Source organism: Hylobates moloch, unplaced genomic scaffold (genome assembly GCF_009828535.3).
Source record: "Hylobates moloch isolate HMO894 unplaced genomic scaffold, HMol_V3 SCAFFOLD_6, whole genome shotgun sequence".
Classification (NCBI taxonomy): Eukaryota; Metazoa; Chordata; class Mammalia; order Primates; family Hylobatidae; genus Hylobates; species Hylobates moloch.
Window position 1 is genome coordinate 97,896,849 of NW_026652281.1, and position 21,121 is coordinate 97,917,969.

Below are 21,121 nucleotides of genomic sequence, written 5' to 3' on the forward strand. Positions count from 1 at the left end.
TCCCAGACTCTTGTTTGTGCTGAATGTATATAAAGCCTTTGTTGCAATTACTTTTGGTGTTTTAGTCATGAAGTCTTTGTCCATTCCTCTGTTCTGAACAGCTTTGCCTAGGTTTTCTTCTGGGGTTTTTATGGTTTGGGGTTTTACTAATTAAACTAAACAGCTTCTGCACAGCAAAAGAAACTAGCATGAGAGTGAACAGGCAGCCTACCGAATGGGAGAAAATTTTTGCAATCTATCCATCTGACAAAGGTCTAATATCCAGAATCTACAATGAACTTAAACAAATTCACAAGAAAAAAACAACCCCATCAAAAAGTGGACAAAGGATATGAACAGACACTTCTCAAAAAAAGACATTTATGTGGCCAACAAACATTTGAAAGAAAGCTCATCAGCACTGATCATTAGAGAAATGCAAATCAGAACCACAATGAGATACCGTCTCACACCAGTCAGAATGGTGATTATTAAAAGTCAGGAAACAACAGATGCTAGTGAGATTGTGGAGACACAGGAACACTTTTATACTGTTGGTGGGAGTGTAAATTAGTTCAACCATTGTGGAAGACAATGTGGCAATTCCTCAAGGATCTAGAACCAGAAATACCATTTGATCTAGCAATCCCATTACTAGGTATATACCCAAAGGATTATAAATGATTCTTCTATAAAGACACATGCAGAAAAGTATGTTTATTGCCACACTATTTACAATAGCAAAGACTTGGAACCAACCCAAATGCCCATCAATGATAGACTAGATAAAGAAAATTGTGGCCTATATACATCATGACCTTGGAAGGTATTCAATAAATATTGATTCTCTTCCTCTTTCCTTCAATTCCTTATGTTATGAGTTGAATTGTGTCCCCAGCCCCCAAAAAATATGTTGAAGTCCTAACACTCAGTACCTCAGAATGTGACCTTTTCTAGGAAATAGGGTTGTTAACAGATATAATTGTTATGATGAGGGCATATTGAAGTAGGAAGAGCACTTAATCCATATGATCAGTGTCTTTATAATAAGACAATGTGAAGACATACAGAGGAAGAATGTCTGTGACAATGGAGGCAAAGAGTGGAGTTTTAGCCAAGCATGGTGGTTCACATCTATAATCCTAGCATTTTGGGAGGTTGAGGTGGGGAGGATAGCTTGCGTTCGAAAGTTTGAGATCAGCCTGAGCAACACAGCAAAACCCCATCTCTAAAAAAAAACACAAAAATTACCCACACATGGTGATGTGTGACTGTAGTCCCAGCTACTCAGGAGGCTGAGGCCAGAGAATGGCTTGAACCCAGGAGGCTGAGGTTGCAATTGTGAGGTTATAATTGTGCCACTGCACTCCTGCCTGAGTGAAAGAGCAAGACCTTGTCTTAAAAATAAAAAATAAAAAGATTGCAGTTATGCTACCACATGCTAAGGAATGCCAAAGATTGCTGGTGATAGAAGAAGCTAAGAGAGAAGCATGGAACAGACTTTTCTCTACAGTCTGACCCTAGAGAGCATGGCCCTAGTCACACCTTGCTTCTGAACTTCTAGACTTCAGAACTGTGAGACAATAAATTTTCGTTGTTTTATGCCACCCAGTTTGTTATACTTTGACACAGAAAACTAATACACCCAGGAAGGCAGCTGCTGGAATATGTTCTCAGGCAATAGTATCTCTCTAATCTCTCAATTTTACCCCATTAGTCTTCATCACATGTTTTATCACCTCAAAAAATCCTGTTTCTTAGTATTTGTGACTTCAGATACTGGACAGTTATACATCTTAGTTGTTCTTTTTGTTATTGTTGTTTTTTGAGACAGAGTCTCACCCTGTCACCCAAGCTGGAGTGCAATGGCACGATCTTGGCTCACTGCAACCTCCACTTCCTGGGTTCAAGCAATTCTCCTGTCTCGGCCTCCCAAGTAGCTGGGATTACAGGCATGTGCCACCACGCCCAGCTAATATTTTGTATTTTTAGTAGCAACATGGTTTCACCATATTGGCCAGGCTGGTCTCGAACTCCTGAACTCAGACGATCACCTGTCTCGGCCTCCCAGAGTGCTGGGATTACAGGTGTGAGCCACCGTGCCCAGCCACGTTGGTATTTAATTACTTTTGTGCATTTCCTTTTTTTTTTTTTTTTTTGACTTTCAATGTGTTTCCTATTACTCCTTTTAGAATTAATATCTTTATTAATACATGTTGAAACATTTAAAGCTTCTTTTTCCCTAGTGGATGTGCTGGGTCTAAACACATATATAATTTAGGATTTTGATGCATATTGCTGTATTTAAACATTTTAACCAATTTTATGCTTATTATAAATGTATAAAAATATATTTTCCAGGGCATAAACCAGATTTTATGGTAAACTAAATCAAATTATCATTTAAAATTTTGAGTTTATTTGATGACTAATGAGGTTGAATAACTTTTATTTCTTCTTTTAATTTTTTTTAATGAAATGTCCGTTTATGTTTTGACATATGGAGTGCTTGTTTTTATCCCTAATTTGTCAGCCTTTTTTTGTTCCTAAACTGTATTGTCAGGTTAGTTGGGGTATAATTACCACAGTAAAATTCACTCTCTTTGGCTTAGTGTTCTATGAGTTTTGACAAACTCTTTCAGTGGTGTAAAAATCACCCCAATAAAAATAGAGAATACTTCTATCATTTCAAATAATCCTCCATGCTCCTTTTTAAATCAACCCCTCCTTCCATGTTTAGCCCGTGCAAACATAAAAATTTTGTTGTCCATACAGATTAGTCCTAAAAGAAAGTCATATAAATGAAATCATACAGTAAAGTTTGTCTTTTAGTCTGCCTTCTTTCACTTAGCAAAATGCATTTGAAAATCATCAATGTTATTGTGTGCATCAATAATTTTTTTCTTACTGACTGCCAAATTGATCATTGAATAGATTTCATTGCAATATGAATTTTAATATATATTACATAAATATATGTAATGTATGTAATATTTAATATATATTACTTAGATGCTATTCAAAAGATTGATTCTACTTTAGGCTTGTACTAACAAAATATAAGAATTCTTGTTTAACATCATAGAAAATATGAATAGTTGAACAGGATTCTGTATAATTTGGGTCAGAAAACACTAAAAATGTGACATGCTTAGTTTGTGTCACCACTTTTCTTGTTGTAATTACACATTTTTCTTTAAAAATAAGTATTTTATGCTGGAAACCCAATTCATTTGTCTTGTTAGCTATTAAATTCCATAGTTTCCACATAAGCAACTAGTAGATGTAGGTCCATGAGCTGTAGCTCTTATTTTCTTTATAATATATTTATTTAGTTATATACTGCATTATTAAACTCTCTCCATTGAATTGCTGATTATTTAGATTATTTGGAAATAGAAAGTGAGAGATTCCAAATTTGTCTAAGCTTGCAGATACTAATAAAATTTGAGAAACAGTTAAACTGAGAAGTGAATCATATACATGACATATATGAGAGAGAATATTAGTTGAGCGTAAATTACGAAGAAGCAATAAGAAATATGTTTTTATGGAGCCCAAGCTTAGTGATAGGATAAGAATGAAGATGTGAGGTGGAATCTCTAGTTACATGAGGAAGAAGCATAAGAGACAAAGGGAAGTAAGAGGCAGTTCACCAAGGCAGGGAAATCTTTGATCATATGTTTAAAACAGACAATAATCACATGAAATGGCTCTCTCTCTGGGAGCGGAAGATCTTACATTTTAATGAGATAAATATTTAAGTAGCCTGTATAGACCTCTACTTGAGCCTATTTCTCTTCTACTAGATTGGAAAGCTTTCAAAGACAAGAAACACATCTTTTTAAAATACATTTTTTTGCTAACATCTGTCTTGGTAAAGGGGATTTACAGCAAATGAGCACATGATATATTTCCTCCACATCGTGAGTTGGGGATGTTGGTTGCAGTTGACTTTTTCTATCTGGTTGCTTAGGAACGCTTCTTTCCAATTTCACCATTCTTCTCACTATTTTCTTCTCACCCCACCCTAAGAGATTTCTTTATTTATTTAACAACTATTTATTGAGTGTCACGTACTATTTTAGACACTAAATTGACTTTAAAGGTGAAATTTCACTGGATCTGCGTGTTCCAAACTTTCATTAGTTATATTCTACTGCATTCCTGACATAATTTTTGAAATATTAGAGGAGAGTTCATCCTTATTTAGTGCTTTATAAATACTTATTATTTACTTAATAATTTTTAGCTAAAATGTTTATTTACATGTTTTTAAATGAAATTTTATATTACTACCTGTTATGGAATGAATTGTGTCCCCCTCAAAAAATTAATACGTAATCCTTCTGTTGTACATAAACATGATGATTGTGTTTCAACACTCATGTGTGAGACGTGCCTCTCACTAACGTTATTACAATGTTGGCACATTACCTGTCTGACATTTTCTACATACATATCAGATGTTGAAATCCTAACACCCATTTCCTCAGAATATGACTGTCTGGAGATAGGGTCTTTATTGAAATAATCAAGTTAAAATGAAGACATTAAGGTGGCCCCTAATCCAATATGACTGGTGTACTTATAAGAGAAAACTTAGATGCAGGCACATACAGAGGGTGCCTCTAAATGTATTTAAAGAAAATACATTTCTCTTGTTTAAACCATCCAGTCTGTGATATTTTGTTCTGACAGCACTAGACACTAATACTCTACCATAATTGCAAAATCATTTCTATTTGCAATATAAAAATAATTATTAAAAATAAATGAAACTCTACTAAAAATTTAAATAGTACCTTAAAGGACCTTAAAAAAATATATTCTTGTATCTCAGATGTTTAAAATATGGACTGAGTTTTGGAATATCAACTAGGAAGTTAAGTGTTTACACACAGTTGGAGACAGGCATCAAGGCCATGATGCCTTTTCCAAAGCAGGTGCTTCTTCCTTTGACATTGTATTCATTCAACTCAGTATATTTGGAACTGTGTCAGGGTCTGCAGTCATTGTATGAGGGACCAAAACACCAGGGCCTAGGCAGCATTTAAAACTGGCACAGTGAAAGTGTCTCCAAGGACCCTCCCTGCAGCCCCTAGGGCTACTTGCATCCAAGAAGCATTGAACTGAGGCAGGTATACAGTTCCTGCCCACGCCCCTCACTCCTGGCTGCCTCCAGCTTGGGCCCCTGCCTGGACACTCCCAAGTGAGATGTTGAGAAACTAGGCCCCTAGATCCAATTTGGGAAATTGGCTTGATGCAATAACTGGAAAAGAAATAAAAGACTGGATGGTGAAAAATGATATGTAGAGAAACAAGGACAGCAGGTGGTAGTCTGGGAGGCATCAGGAGGGAAAAACACTGAATAAAGGACGGAAGATGAATAGAAAGGAAGATCTTGAAAAACGAGATTTGAATGAGAAAAGCTAGAGGAAAATAGAAACACATTCTCTACCCTTTAAAATGTTGATTCTTTTCCCACCACCTCCCTTTCTCATGCTGATCTCTCTTGGCCTCTGCATCATTCAAAGTCCACTGATACCCTTTATCTTACCCTTTGCTAACCAGACTTGCCAGGTCCTTATTTCTTTGTCTCGGTCACCCTGCCTCACTCTTCTCCCTATTGTTATCTAGTAGATGAGGAGTGCACTCCGATGGCTCTATTTCAAATGCCATGAGGAATAACTATTATTTCTGATACTCTCAAATAATATCTAAATATTTTTAAAGCACTGATTGACTAAAGTCGATGTAGGATTTTCACAACTATGTAAAAATGTGCATCATTTAGAATGAATATGGTAAAGTTGTCTTTATTTATTAAAATGCACCACAGTCTAATAGCCAACTACTCTACGGATGGCTGTTGTTTCCATCCAATTATGTTTCACCATCATGAAATATATTCCATCAGCCTATCTCAGTCTTATCAATGAAAGAATTTCACCATTTTAAGAAAATGCAATGATTTTTTTTAATAAAACAAGGCTTTCTGACATTGCCACCTTGATTACAAAATGATATACCACTTCTTAAAATGAGCAAGGTCCAGAAACAGAGAAGCTATTAGAAATGTATTCTCAGGATGATTTAATTATCCAACATCTTCCAACTAAAGCACACTAAGGAGTTATTTGCATATAAATTCTGTTGACAGTGTATTATCCTTACTATGGAACTGTGCATGAGAAAGGATACTTCCAATTACTAGTAGAAACATAACACTGTTTTTTAAATGTATTTATTTAAATGTTGTCATTATAGGTGAGGTAAGCTTCCTACAGGCAGCATATAGTGGGGTATTATTTTTTAATTCATGCATCCAGTGTATATCTTTCAAATGAGAAATTTAATTTGTTTACATTTGAGATTATGATTAATAGGTGAGGACTCTTGTCATTTTGTCAATTGTTTTCTGGTTGTTTTGTATATCCTTTGTTCCTGTCTTCATCTCTCATTGTTCACCATTGCAGTTTGGTGACTTTTTTAAGTTGTAACTTTTGAATCCTTTCTCCTTCTCATTTCTGTGTCTGCTCTACCAGTGAGTTTTATACTTTCATGTGTTTTCATGATGATAGACATTGTTCTTTTGCTTCCAAATGTAGGACATTTTTAAGCATTTCTTATAGCGTCAATCTAGTAGCGGTGAATTCCCTCAATTTTTGCTTGTATGGAATAAGCAGACTATATTTTTCCTTCATTTTTAAAGAACAGATATGCCAAATATAGTATTTTTGACCGACAATTTTTTTTTATTTCAGTACTTTGAAAATACAATCCCCTTCTCTCTTGTTCTGTAAGGTTTCTGCTGGGAAATTGTATATTATTCTAATGAGGTTTTCCTAATATATGACTTGGTGCTTTTCTTTTGCTGTTTTTAGAATTTTTCCTTTGATTTTGATAGTTTGAGTATAGTACCTTGGAAAAGTCAATTTTGGGTTAAATTTATTTAAGGACCTTTGAGTGTCTGATACCTGGATGTCTATATATCTTCCTTGATTTGGGAAGTTTTTAGCTATTATTTTGTTCAATAGGTTTTCTAGGCCTTTGCCCATCTCTTTTTCTGGAACACCCAAAGTATGAATATTTGGTTACTTTATGGTGTCAAATATGTTATGCAAGTTTTCTGTTTTCTTTTTTCTTGTTATTTTTGTCTGACTGAGGTTATTTTAAAAGACCTGTCTTCAAGCTCAAAAATTCTCTCTTTTGCTTCATTCATCTAGTCTATTGTTGAAGTTGTTGATTGTATTTTTCTTTCATTAAATTCTTCAGTTCCAGGGTTTATGTTTTGCTCTTTTTTATGATCTAACTCTTTGGTGGATTTTTCACTAAGTTCATAAATTATTTTTCTAATTTCTTTGTATTATTTATCTGTGTTCTCTTGTGTCTCACTGAGCTCATTTTATACCATTATTTTGAATTATTTTTCAGGAATTTTATATATTTTATTTTCACTGAATCTGTTGCTAGAGAAATATTACATTTCTTTGGAGGTGTCACGTTTCCTTGCTTTTTAATTTCGTTTGTGTGTGTGTGTGTGTGTGTGTATCATTATGTTCATATCTGGACATACAGTATAATAGTCCTTTCTTCCAATTTTGTAACTTGGGTTTTGTAGGAAAATACATTTTTGCATGTATGTGTCTCTAGTATTGGTTGGGCAGTGTGCTTTAGCTCTGATTCTAGGTGCAGAGCCTTGTAGTCGCTATATTATTTATACAGCTGTAACTAGCTTTAATCATATTTGTGATTTCCTCAGTGAGTTAGCTGTGGTTATTAGTGTAGGCTATGCTGAGACTTTGCTGGGGTCAGGGACAAAGGCAGGCTGGTCCTTAGTGGTGATGGTGGGGGGTTAAGTATGCTAATCCTTGGGTCCCCAGGTGGTATACATGGGCACCAGAGGCAGCAGGTCCAGGGAGGCCAATACTTGGGCCTCCAGGGGCTTTCCCAGGAGATGACAGTGGCAGCAGTTAGCTGGGAAGCAGGCAGGCCATCAGGCCTCTGAAAAGCATTCATGGTGTCAGTACTGGCTATAATGGCAGCAGACAAACCCTTGGATCCCCAGGCAGCATGAGTGGAAAGCAGTGGTGGTGGCAACATGGTAGGACAGACAGTCCCCAGATCCCCACATAGTATGTACAAGTGGATGCTAGTGGCAGTGGTTGTAAAGGGTGGGTGGTCCCTTTCTTAGGCTTCCAGGAGAAATGTGTGCAGATGCTAGCAGTGGTGGATAGGGTGGGTCAATCCTCAGGTCCCCGGAAAATGTGTGTGGGCACTGGTATGCTGGGTGGCCCCATGCTTAGGCCCCTGGAAGGCATGCATAGGAGCCAGTGGTGGCAGGCAGGGTGGGTCCATTCCCAGGACCCTGGAACACATGCATGGGTACTGGCAGGTAGCAGCAATAGGTGGAGTAGTCCAGTCCTCAGGCCCCCATCGTATCCACAGGTGCAGGCAGTGGCTGGTGGAGCTGATCAATGCCTAGGCCCCCAGAAGATGAGTGCAGGTGTGAATGGCAGTAGGCAGGGCAGAGCAGTCCTCAAGCCCTTTTATGATACACTCTGGCACTGGCAGGAGAAGTGTTGCAGGTGGTGGGCCTGTCCTCGGGCCCTCCAGTGGTATGCATGGGAGCAATGATCCTTAGATTTCTATCTGTAAAGTATAGATAATAATAACATTTGACTCCTTAGGTTACAGGAATTATCTGGTAGTATAACATATGGAGAGTTTCTAGCATAAAGCCTAGAATCTAGAAGGTGTTTCATAATAAATGCTATTTTCCTGAAGATAATGGTTTTCTATTTGGACCATACACTGGACTATGTATCAGGGGATGTGAGTTATAGGTATATATTTGCCACTAACCAGCTATGTTACCTTGGGACAAGTTACTAAATCTCTCTAGTTCCTAGTTTATAAACCCAGAAAAAGTTCTATATCACTTTTTCCTCCAGGGTCGCTGTGAGCACATACAATTCTATGAATTTTTATGATTTCATACCAGGTAAGAAGTAGCATTCATTTTATTTTTAAAGTGTCCTTTGGTCAGGTACTTCAATGGAAAGTCTTGTTTTGATTATTAAAACCTTTTCATAATTCATTGCATATTCAAAAAAAGAAACTTTTTTTAACTCATAAAATTTGAATACCTGATTAGTGCACATTTCATATCTGTTAATTCTGCATCTGTATTTTCACAGTTTAGCATATAGATACATTTGGTAGTCAATTCTGTATTTATAAAGATATATATATATGTGTATATATATATCTGTGTGTGTATATATATATCTGTGTGTGTATATATATATATATTATATATATTCTACTATATATACACATATATAGTAGAATTGGAAAGATACCTTTACTGACATTTTGTAGCCCCAATTCTTGATGTCAAGGTCAAGAATTTAATAAAGATCACAGGCAAAATCTGAACAAAATACTAGTCCATTTGGACTGAGTTCATTAACAGGATGGTGACCATTTCTTCTGCTGACCTTGGTGAAGGGAGTGGAGAAAAAGACAAGTGGAGATGACATAGTTAAGCTTTGCCATTGATCGCACCAGTCTTATTGTCAGATTCTTCTTCACTTATAGCAACAGTATTTGTGGATGCATAATTGGCACTCTGCCAACATACAGGGCATAGCACTGCAAGTGGAAGCCAAAAAGGTGCCATAGTAGAAACAAAATCATGAAGGGATAATAGAAGTACTGCAGAGTGGATTAAGGTCAACCTATTGATACCAATATTGTACTTGCACTATGGTTGGATCATGGATTGTACCTTGTCTTGTTTTTTCCTGTGATTTATTTTTTCTGCAAGATTTGCTTATATGAAGCTTTAAAAAAATCCTAAATGTGAACATAATATACTGACTCATATCTATCCCCAAAGCCCAGCATTTAAGTTGTTGCTTTATTTCTTACATTCTGACCCTAAGAGGCTTCATACTAAAAGAATTTTGGACACTGAGAAAGGTGCAAAGACTTGAAAGCATCCTTTGAATAAATATCAGTAGTAGCAAGCCCATAATAGATTCACCTGCTGAGACTGCCAGCACACATTCCTTAGAATCATGAAAGTCAAGTCCATGCTGGAAAGTGAAACGCTGCCAAAGACTATTCTTTAAAATGGCCAGCAATACTAATTTCAATCACTAGTATATGTGCCACTTGTCTTCATTATTTGACTTGCTTTTTAAAAATCTATAGAATAGGCATCTATTCAATCTGCCTCAGAATATTTTGAAAGCTTATAGTAAAATACTACAAATGAAAGTACTGGGAAAAGTTCGATATGTGGATTTGCAAAATATCTTTTAAAAAACAGCTAAAACAAGTATTATTTTTCAATTTTCCTACGTGTGTTTAGAAAAAATCATTAAGAGATGATCATTTGGGACTCTGTGGTGAAATAGGTGTCTCTGGAAGCCCACTAATGTGCTATTTTGTAGCTGGAATTCCACTGTTACCCTTCCAGAAATGAATTCCTGCTCTTAACATTCTGGAGAACAAAGCCTTGGCTCTAGATTTGTGTTTTCCCTCAGATATCATTCTTATTTCTTGGAATCCATGAATAAACTTCTTCATTCCCTTACATTTCAATGGTTCTACTTTCTATCTCATCTTATCTCTTAGTGTTTTGTTGTTTGAGTTTAACACAGCAACAAACCCAAGTACAGAGATGATATTCAGAGGAAGTTCATAAACAGCCAGAGATCCTTGAGAGCTCTTTGATTTCCTTGCCACTCTTTTATTTTAAAAACAAATTATTCTCCTTGGCCTTCAGATACCTATGGTGTCTCTTTTGTCAAAGTTGACCCTCTAGCCTGTCTGGCACTCCCCCTTAAGCCTTCCTTCCTGAACTCTGATCTCTGTCCTGTGGCTGGGATCTTGGTTCTTCTCCTTGGAATAATTCTCCTGCAAGCTCTAACATATTCGGCTTGTAGCACCTAAGAGCAGATTTCTTTTTTGGTAACTGACATTCCTCCAAAGAGAGCTGACTAAAACTAAAACCCACTCCTTCATGCCACTTCACTCTGTCACCCACTAACTGATCATTATAATATAGTAAACTCTTGCATAAAATTGTACCTCAGTCATGCAACAATCATCACTAGCCTCAAACCTAACCATACTTTCATACCTCATGACCTTACTTTTGCAATTAAAAGCACATTTTTAAAGTCACCCACAATGTGTGGCATACCTGGCTTGGATTTGGGTCAAATAATTTCAATTTTCTACCCCCTTCATTTTGAATAAATATAAAGAGTAATAAGACTTAATTAATATGTTCAAATATATGTAAATGACAAGCATTGAGCGACTTTCATTAAGTGTTACATCATCATCATCACCATCATTTTCTCATCCTTTCCAAACCTAGAATTTTTAGACTACTCAAATGCCATGTATCTCCAGTTTGGGACCAGGACCACAGGATTCCACTTGGCTGTGCAGTCGGAAAGGAGAGTGAGTGAGGCCTAAAGCTGTAGAGCAGTACTTTTCAAATAGAATCACTGGAAGGAACTTGATGCTTCTCATACCTAGGAGGGGCCAACTAAATCAGGACCCTGGGGTGAAACTTTAAAACCAATATTAAAGATCCCTAGGTACTTCTACTCTGCAGCCAAGGTTGACAGTCACTGTTTTACAAACAGCCCGTGTTTCTGTTAAGTCTACTAGAAACAATTTAAGAGCTCCTTTCTGCCCTCTGAAAGACAGTGATTTACTTCATGGCAGCAGGTTTTCCCAGTGAAATAAACCGCAAAATCAGAGAGAGACTGGACCATCTAGGAGTGGAAAGCAGCAGGGAGATTACCTGGGCTTGAAGATTGGTTAAGACAGATTTCGTGTGCCTGAGTTTGACTCCCCACTCAGCCATTTGATAACTGTGTAGACTTCATCAAGTTATCCAATGTCTATAAGATTCAAGACCCTTTTTTGTAAAGTGAGGCTAAAAATAACAATGAGGTCACAGATGTGTAGTAAGGACTAAATGAAATACTTAATATATATCAGTTAACTTAGGTCATATAGCATGCACTCTTTAGAGTATACAACCATTATTCTTACTATTATTATTAAGGAAGTGGAGGATCAGTTTGTCACATGGTCTTCTGATAGTTCTTCTGAAGTCACATGAAAAATGAGTAAAGGTAGAAAGTAGCAACTTTTAATTCATGTTATAAAGTTTTACTTGACTATATCACCATTTGACATAGTAGGAAAAATCTAATTGAAATCATAACCCAGGATCAAAGGTATATGCTTTTCCAGGAAATTATCCAAGGCCCCATGCAACAATCAAATTTGCATCAAATCTTCCTATCCTGGCTTTCAAATCATATCCTCTTAGAAATGGTAGGTGTTCAAAAATATTCAGTGCATTTCAGTAGGGGTCTATCTTTAATCAGATTCAATGGTCTATATGGCTGGAACCTGCATGCCTGGCATTGTCCTAGTTATCCCAGACTCCAGGGACAACCATACCCATTATTCATGGGCTCGGAGATATTACATAATATAGTCAAGGTTGTACTTCTAGTCAATGTCAGCTATCACATCTTAGCCCAGGTGGGGATGGCTCAAAGTTGTACTATTTCCCATGCAATTCAAAGACAGGGTCAAGAGAAAGACAACTGGGCTATAAGAACAAAGAGGAGGACAGAAAGGAGGTAACATTCTGCTCCTGTGGCTTTATACTTTTCTTATCATTTCCCTTGTACCTAAGTGCCCTCCTGCTTCCTTTTCCAGTTATTCCTCTGGTGGTGGCAGAGCCATTCAATCTCTCTGTCAGTGTCTTCCTCGCTTTTCTGTAAGAGAAAAAGATAAGCACATTTTCAAAAAGGAGCACAAAGGGAGCTTATATGTGTTAGTTGAATAATTATTAGAACTCACAGGCTCTATTTAAAGATTTGGATAAGAGCCCTACACATGGGACTGGAGATAGAAGAGTGGCTTGAAACTCCATCTCCTGTGTTGCCACTATTTGCATAACCAACAGGACACTGTGTCAGTTTTGGATGAATTAGATTTTTCACAGTGAAGGTTAAGACAAGAACAAGGGATTATGGTATATTCTAATGAAGTACTGGACCCAGTGATTCTGCGTCAATGCAGTTGAATAATTGCCTGCTTGTGGGGGTTTAGATGATTTGCCCAATTATACATGCTTTGGAAAAAACTAGAGAGTGTATCAGTGGTGACTGCTATACAGCAATGAGTGAGAAATCATTCATAAAAGCTGCACATTTTCATAGCTTCTGGCTCTCTGAAGTTTTCTGATTTGAAGCTCTAATCACTCCTGCTTATTCTCAACCATGAGTAAATTATTTGAGAAGTGTCAGACACATTTTACTCATCATGAAAATGTACATTTTTCTCCCAAATAAAAGGAAAATAAAATATTACTTTCAAATGTTAAAATAAAAAGCTTTAAAATAACTTGTTCTTAAAACTAGTTCTTAGCTTTATGCAAAATAGAGGAAGCTTTATAAAATAAAATAAAACAGATGTTATCAAATATTTGAATTTGCATCAGGTTGCAAATAATTGAAATTTAGACTACATCTAAATTTAGATAAATTTGTATGTATTTCATCTTCAGAAAACTCCATGTTAATGTTTTGATGCTGTCACATTAATAGAATTGGAATCAGCCAATATCAAACAAAATATAGCAGTAACTTTTCTAAAAATGTGAGATTGTGTGTGTGCATGTGTGTACATATATATGGTAATGTATCATCACTACTAAAAGTATCTCTATAGTTTATAAGAATGAGTGGGGCCGGGTGCTGTGACTTACACCTGTAATCCCAGCACTTTGGGAGGGTGAGGCGGGCGGATCACGAGGTCAGGAGATCAAGACCATCCTGGCCAACGTGGTGAAGCCCCATCTCTATGAAAAATACAAAATTAGCTGGGCGTGGTGGGATTAAGTGCCTGTAATCCCAGTTACTCTGGAGGCTGAGGCAGGAGAATCACTTGAACCAGAGAGTCAGAGGTTGCAGTGAGCTGAGATCACGCCACTGCGCTCCAGCCTGAGGACAGAGCAAGACTGTCTCAAAAAAAAAAAAAGAATGAATGAGGCACAGTGCATAACTCTAAAGGACTCACTGTCTGATCTATTTGGTAATACTTTTTCAGTTTTGCACTACTTTTGAGAGCAGATGCTAGAATATAATGCAGAGGATGAGGTTTGGTTTAGAGCAAGTATCAGAACACATCATCACTCTAGACTGAAATAGGTAATGACAAAACTTCTTGTTGTTGTTGTTGTCGTCGTTGTTGTTGTTTTGAGACGGGAGTCTCGCTCTGTCGCCAGGCTGGAGTGCAGTGACGCGATCTCGGCTCACTGCAAGCTCCGCCTCCCGGGTTCACGCCATTCTCCTGCCTCAGCCTCCCGAGTAGCTGGAAATACAGGTGACTGCCACCACGCCCGGCTAATTTTTTGGATTTTTAGTAGAGACAGGGTTTCACTGTGTTAGCCAGGATGGTCTCGATCTCCTGACCTCGTGATCCACCCGTCTCGGCCTCCCAAAGTGCTGGAATTACAGGCGTGAGCCACTGTGCCCGACCGACAATAATTCTTTATACTAATAAAATGTGGTATCCTTGGTTAAAGGACTTTAAAATAGAAAAAAAAAATTTTACAAATAAAATTTTATCTGATCTTGAAAACAGTTTAAAAATCAGTCTAAGCATTTCATTGTTGTTGTTGCCATTTTGCATAGCAGAAATTTTAAGTGATATTTGTCCTAGGTCAAAGTGAATTTGAAGCACCATCTGTTATCAAACCATCTATTCCTTGTTCTAAAGTCTTAACATTATGCGCTGCTATGTACCAAGTGCTCCTCAGTGCTTCAACATGTTTGTTGAAGAGAAAGTATTTGCATTTTTCATTCAATTGTTCATTCAAGAAATATTTACCACGTGACTTATCAATGCTAGTCATCATGTATACTAAGCAAGGTAGACAAAACTCCCTCCCTTTTTGGAATATACATTCTAATTTTAAAAGACAAAATGACATTAATGAACTCCTCCAGTAACCTAAAATTGTTGGATTTGTTTCCTAAAATTATTAAGTAAATTTGATCCTCACATAGTAATAAAACTGCCTATGCAAAAATTATAACAATGAGCAATTATATCAGTGAAAGATAACTGATCTAATCAACTCCCATCTTGCCATTAGTATTCAAACTGCCCTTAATTATTCCTCAGCTTGGGCTGAGTTAATTTGGGGAGATATTTAGTTTATAGTTTAAATGGTAATAGCTCTTCCCAAAAATCAACCACCTTTGTAAAGCTAATGAGAGACCACCAGGCTACGAGGATGAGAGGAGCCTGAATTCTGCTAAGCTGTAGACATAAACAATTACCCACCCTTATTTCAGAGGTCACAAGATATGCAACTTCCCCAGTTATTCCTGCAGATAACATCACTATTGTAGAACCTAAGACTGGCCTTTTGAGATGTCTTTTCAGGGTTTTTGCTTTGTTTTGCTTGGTTTTTTCATGTCTGATGACCAGTGGCTCCACCTGAACTTGCACACTGAGGGCTCCACCTGGACCCATAAATCGCTTCTGTGCCCCCCCACCCCAGAAGCAACCTAGCCTGCATGAGGACCATTTCCTACACTTCTGTGATTGTACCCCAACGAATCAGCAGCCTCTCCAGCCCCCTTCTCTTGCCTTAAACTATCCTTGAAAAACCCAAGCCTCCAAATGTTCAGGGAGACTGATTTGAGTAATAATAAATCTCCAGTCTCCTGTTCATCCAGCTTTGCATGAATTAAGTTCTGTATTGCGATTCCCCTGTCTTGATAAATGGGCTCTGCCAGGGCAGCAGGCAAAATAAACGCATTGGGCAGTTACACTAAGTGCTTCATGAAACATCCTATGGCTATTCTTGGACTAGGATTCCGAGGTTCTGGTTTCTCAATGTTGTATTACAACTTACTATGTGGCTTGAACTCTATTACTCTTGATATGAACATCAATATCTTTAAGAATACTCTACAAACAATGCCACCTGTCAGGAGCTATATCATATTGCTGTTGAGAGGGTCTGGTGAACAGTAATTCCTTGAGGCACATTTTGATGAGTAAAGCATTACATTTGTTTACTTTGCTTCCTTCCAATTCTTCCTATATTCTTAGTCCTTTCCTCATAACAATATTTTTTGTCCCTTTCCTTTTTCTTCCCTTTTTCTCTGATTTAAACCAGTCCTAGCCAAGAACACAGAGAAAGTGCAGTAGAACTTCATGTAATCTATCTCATGTTAGATGCTTTTAATGGACATATATCAATATCTGAAGTGTTACAGAAATCATAGTGTGGGTCCCATGTCCTTCAGATCAGTAATTTTGCCATTTAAATGTGTTAATTATTTTTGCATTATGCATCAGAGTGCCAGTTCCACTTTAGTATCTGCTTTTGGACAGAAAAAAATGAAGAAAGTAGGATAGAAAAACACATCTGTAGAAGAATGGTATGTTTTGTGAAACAGTTTCATTTTTGTTAAGTTTATATCACCTGGGTTACTGGATAGCACAGGTAAAACTTTTGCACCAGCCAGTTTTTGTTGCTGTTGTTTTTGGTTGTTAAAGTCTATAGATATTTCCATGTATAGTATCTCTAAGGGTTCTGTAAATCTTAGATATTCATCTACTGTGTCTCATTGGCAAAGCCTCATAAGTTATGGCCTTTTTACATTTCATATCTTACCACTTTTGTATGATTATGTCACTGTTTTATTAGAGGTTTTGTAAATACCACTTATTAAAATACTATATAAGTAAAAGTCTTCAAATTTTAATCAGGGACTAATTTGATCAGGCAAAATAGAAGTTTGTCCAGTGATGGAAGTGGCAGGATTTCTCACTGAATTCAATTTGCTGGGTTCTGCATGTATCCCCAGTGTCTGCCAGGATTACAGGTCAGGGAAACTTATTTGATTTTGCATAACTATTCTTACCAATACTGCTACTTACTTACAAATAGACAAACATACAACTATTTGGAGTCTCCGCCTCTTTCAGAACACATTTGAGAGAATGGCTCTATTACATTTCCTGGGCTAGGCTAGAACCAGTCAAAATGAACAACATAATTTTAATTCATACACACATTCTCCCCGATGGCATTGTAACTTTCAGCTCACCGTCCAAATATTCAGCTCTTTTTTACAAAGTTTGCCTCCTTCATGCAGCTTCACTCATAAAAGAGATAGATACAGTCCTCTCCAAGCAGCAATTCTTCCATAGTGTGTTCCCATGCTGATAAGTCAGCGTCAAGAGTTCAGAACCCAAGGCATTCTCAGGGCTGGATCATTTAAGGCAGAACAACATATCAATTTGTAGACAAAAGCAACCCAGGAGACAAGTGCTGACCATTGGGACTGAGTATTTCTGCAGTAATAAGGCAGTTGACAAGGCTGCCTTCTCAGCAGGGAAACTGAAAAAGTGGTCACTAATTGCTCTGTTCTAGTAAGCATCCTTTCCTGCCAAAAAAAAGAAAAAAGAAAAAAAAAAGTTACATAGCTTCCTACAAATGTGCATGCCAAATCCCCTTGCCTCAAGTTTTTCTTGCTGTCTTCCAATACTTTCCTAGATAATTTACCTATTTCTAATTAGGAGAATGCTTATTTTGAACTCGTCATCACATTGTAGATGACAGTGAAGAGAGTGAAATGTTTTTCTCTCTTTTTCATTTTAGATAATCAGAATAGTACTATACTTTAAGAGAAAAGTTTTATCAAATATGTCTATATTGGGTGGGTACTTGTTTATTTTTTCCTACCCAAGTGTCAAATGCATGAAATTACAAGGAGCTCATCCTGAAAAATGACCAGACTCTCTGGGGGAGAAATAGAAACATGTTTCATTTTCCTGCACATCTGTTGAAAAAGAGACTCTTTGAGATCAATGAAAGTTCCTTAATTATTTGTTCTCTCAAAGCTTCTTTTCCTAATCCTTTATAAAATGCTGCTAGAAAACCACTGTCTCCCTAGAGTGTCCCCAGAAGACAGTCTTTTAAAAATATATTCAGAATTAACACCACACATCTACAACCATCTGATCTTTGACAAACCTGACAAAAAGAAGCAATGGGGAAACGATTCCCTATTTAATAGTGTTGGGAAAACTGGCTAGCCATATGCAGAAAACTGAAACTGGATGCCTTCCTTACACCTTATACAAAAATTAAGTCAAGATGGATTAAAGATTTAAACCTAAGACCTAAAACCATAAAAACCCTAGAAGAAAACCTAGGCAATATCCTTCAGGACCTGGGCATGGACAAAGACTTCATGACTAAAACACCAAAAGCAATGGCAACAAAAGCCAAAATTGACAAATGGGATCTAATTAAACTAAAGAGCTTCTGCACAGCAAAAGAAACTGTCATCACAGAGAACAGGCAACCTACAGAATGGGAGAACATTTTTGCAATCTATCCATCTGACAAAGGGCTAATATCCAGAATCTATAAGGAACTTAAACAAATTTACAAGAAAAAAACAAACAGTCCCATAAAAAAGTGGACAAAGGATATGAACAGGCACTTTTCAAAAGAAGACATTTATGTGGCCAACAAACATATGAAAAAAAGCTCATCATCAATGGTCATTAGAGAAATGCAAATCAAAACCACAGTGAGATACCATCTCATGCCAGTTAGAATGGAGATCATTAAAAAGTCAGGAAACAACAGATGCTGGAGAGGATCTGGAGAAATAGAAACACTTTTACACTGTTGATGGGAGTGTAAATTAGTTCATCCATTGTGGAAGACAGTGTGGCGATTCCTCAAGGATCTAGAACTAGAAATACCGTTTGACCTGGCAATCCAATTAGTGGGTATATACCCAAAGGATTATAAATCACTCTACTATAAAGACACATGCACACGTATGTTTATTGCAGCACTATTCACAATAGCAAAGACTTGGAAACAACCCAAATGTCCATCAATGTTAGGCTGGATAAAGAAGATGTGGCACATATACACCATGGAATATTATGCAGCCACAAAGCAGGATGAGTTCGTGTCATTTGCAGGGAATGGATGAAGCTGGAAACCACCATTCTCAGCAAACTACACAGGAACAGAAAATCAAACACCGCGTGTTCTCACTCATAAGTGGGAGTTGAACAATGAGAACACATGGGCACAAGGAGGGAAACAACACACACTGGGGACTGTCAGAGGATGGGCGGCAAGGGGAGGGATAGCAGGAGAAATACCTAATGTAGATGACGGATTGATGGGTGCAGCAAACCACCGTGGTAATGTATACCTATGTAACAAACCTGCACATTCTGCACATGTATCCCAGAACTTAAAGTATAATTATATATATATATATATATTTAACAGAATGTGTCATAAATATAAATAGTCCTCCTGAGAAAATAGTGAAAGGCATAGTCTCCACTTAACCAATATATAGAGTGAATTCTCAATTCACTCAGTTGTTAATATAGCAATTCTTTCTAAATTACCCTGTAAATTCAATGTGACTTTAATCAAAATCACATTTTTAATGCAACTAAATGAGTTTACCATAAAATTTAAATGAAAAATGAAAAGGTTACAAATAACAAGAGTATTTTAAAAAGACCAACGTGAAATCAGTTTTTGTACCAGATAAGTAGATTTTATGTCCAATTTAAAACTATAATGATTAAGAGATGTTAGTTGGGATGCTAGAGAATAGATGTCAAAACACAGACTATATGAACTAAAACCAGACCCCATAAAATAAGCCAAAAGATTTATAAAAACTAGATTTGGGACATAATACCATAGATCAATAATTAAAAGATTGACTCAATATGCAGTGTTGGAATAAATTATTATTTACATAAAAAGTAAAATTAGCAGTTTACTTTACATGCAATTCCAGGTATACTAAAGACGTAAATTTCAAAAGTAAAATCTTGAATTTTTAGAAAAATATCTATAAAAATAAAAGTTATTACCTTAGTGTACAAAGCCTATTCTTAGATAAGATAAAAAAAGCATAAAACATTAAAGACTGAAAATTTTGTTTATGTGAAAAATGAAATTTGTACAAAATACAAAGCAGATGAAAGACAAGGTGCAGGCTGGTATAAGATACTTATAACACATGTAACTGAAATAAAGTAGAAAATTTGTAATAACGGATAAGCTCTATGGGAGAGAATAAACATCTTATTAGAAAAATGGGCAAGTATAATTTACAGAGGAGAAAATCTGAAAGACTAATATGCTGAGAAAAGTGATCAGTCACAATGGTAATCAATGAAATACAACCTAAAACAAAATGTATCCAAGTTTTGTTTAATTAGGTGGTTAATTATCTAATCATCAATTCTTTATGCACACCTCTGCACGGCCATATTATATATAATATATATAATATATTGTATATTATACATATATATATTCTTTTAAATAATGTGATGATGTTAATGTTTTCAGGTAGGTGAAGATATCTCTCTCTTTAGGGTGATCAAATACAACAATTTGCCTCCATGGAACAGAGTAATATTTCAGACAAACCAAAACTGGTTGGCACCTTAGTGAGTGTAAGTTACTATGACAAATTGGGAGGCCAACATTGCAATACTTAGTATCCCACATGGTATATTACTTGTAAAAAAAAAAAAAAGAATGAAAATAGCAAATGTTCAGCAAAAGAAAAATGAATAAATTTTGATATAGTTATATAATATATAATTACATATAATACAATGGCCAGTAAAGTTGAATAGTGATCTCCACACTTTGATGTGTATCAGAATAGCCTACAAAGCTTACAAAAAACACAGAGACCCAAGCTTATTCCAGTAAGATAGGACTTTGGACTTTGTAGTTTTTCCAAGTTTCCCAGGTGATTCTAATACCCACCAATATGTAAGAATCACCAAATTGAGATATATTTATCAGAAAAGATAAATCTCTAAACTGAATAATAGGAAGGAGTAGCAAGTTGCAGAGTGGCATATAAAACATGATTTAATGTATTTAAGCTTTAAAATCTTCCAATACAAGACTACATTATGTTTAGGGATATATAAACATGTATTAAATATTAAAACATGCATGAGTATGATAAACATTAAA

The 21,121-nt window shown here is 36.4% G+C and overlaps 1 non-coding gene across 1 annotated transcript; it reads left to right on the top strand.

Annotated features, from left to right (window-relative positions):
• The first annotated feature begins 4,322 nt into the window (after window positions 1-4,322).
• Window positions 4,323-4,426, top strand: LOC116472112 (small nucleolar RNA U13). The gene has a single exon (XR_004249016.1). It is a non-coding gene; the product is annotated as a small nucleolar RNA U13 (small nucleolar RNA).
• The last annotated feature ends 16,695 nt before the right edge of the window (window positions 4,427-21,121 follow it).